Raw genomic sequence first — 1,402 nt, 5'->3', positions numbered from 1 at the left:
AACTGTTGAAAGAGCAGGGTTGGTTTTTTTTAAGTCTCAATTTCATATAAAAATAATTTTTAACATTTAAAACATTTTTTTAAATTCTAAATTCTCTCCCTTTCTCCCTTGCTGAGACAGTAAACAATTTTATATTATACAGGTTATCCATGCACAATCATGCAAAACACATTTCCATGTTGGTCATGTTGCACAAGAAAACACAGACAAAAAAATGAAAAAAAAAAGTGAAAAATAGTATGCTTTGATCTGCATTCAGACTCCATCAGTTCTTCTGAAGTTGGATATAGCATTTTTCATCATGAGTCCTTTGGAATTGTCTTAGATCATTGTATTGCTGAGAACAGCTGTCATTCACAGTTGGTTATTGTACAATATTGCTGTTACTGTATACAGTGTTCTCCTGGTTCTGCTCACTTCACTTTGTATCAAATTGTGTAAGTCTTTCCAGGTTTTCTGAAATGATCCTGCTCATCATTTCTTATAGCACAATAGTATTCCATTACAATCATATACCAAAGCTTGTTCCATTCCCAAATTAATGGCTATCCCCTCAACATCCAATTCTTTGCCACCACAAAAAGATCGGCTATAAATATTTTTGTACAAATATGTCCCTTCCTCTCCCGCCTTTTCAAAATCTCTTTGGGATAGAGACCTAGTAGTGGTATCTCTGGATCAAAGGAGATGCACTATTTGATAACCCTTTGGGCATAGCTCCAAACTGCTTTCCAGAATGGATGGTTCAGTTCACAACTCCACCAATAGTGCATTAATGTCCCAATTCTCCCATATCCCCTCCAAAGTCTATCATTTTCCTGTTTCGTCATATTAGACAATCTGATAGGTGTGAGGTGGTACCTCGAAGTTGTTTTGATTTGTATTTCTTTAATCAAGAGTGATTTAGAGCATTTTTTTATATGATTATAGATAGCTTTGATTTCTGTGTCTGAAAACTGCCTGTTCATATCCTTTGGGGAATTGGAGAATCAGAGCAGTTCTTTTCAATACACTGCTATAATCGTATTACTTGACTAAAAAATGCAATGGGTCCCCGTTGCTGTCTGAAAAAAGTGTAAATTCGTATCGTTGGTCCTCACGGACCTCCTTAGTCTAGCATCTCTCCCTTTCACTTTTCGTTTTCCAACAAGCTGTCTGTCAAGCACACCATTCTGAGGCTTGTTGGTTGGGAGACCTTGGGTAAATCACTTCCCCTCTCTGAGACTGACAAACAACCTCTGAAAGCTCAGGGAGGTCTTTTCACCTCCCTCCTGGGGTTTGAGTGACAACTGAAAGCAGCATGGAGGGCGGGGCAGGAGCACAGCTCAAAGCAAAGGTTGACCAGCTCAGCCCCTGAAGAGTCAAAGTCCCGCCCCTAAGGAATGAGCTCCTGGCTGGGCGA

This window comes from Notamacropus eugenii, chromosome 5 (genome assembly GCF_028372415.1).
Source record: "Notamacropus eugenii isolate mMacEug1 chromosome 5, mMacEug1.pri_v2, whole genome shotgun sequence".
Taxonomy (NCBI): domain Eukaryota; kingdom Metazoa; phylum Chordata; class Mammalia; order Diprotodontia; family Macropodidae; genus Notamacropus; species Notamacropus eugenii.
This window is presented reverse-complemented; position numbering follows the sequence as displayed.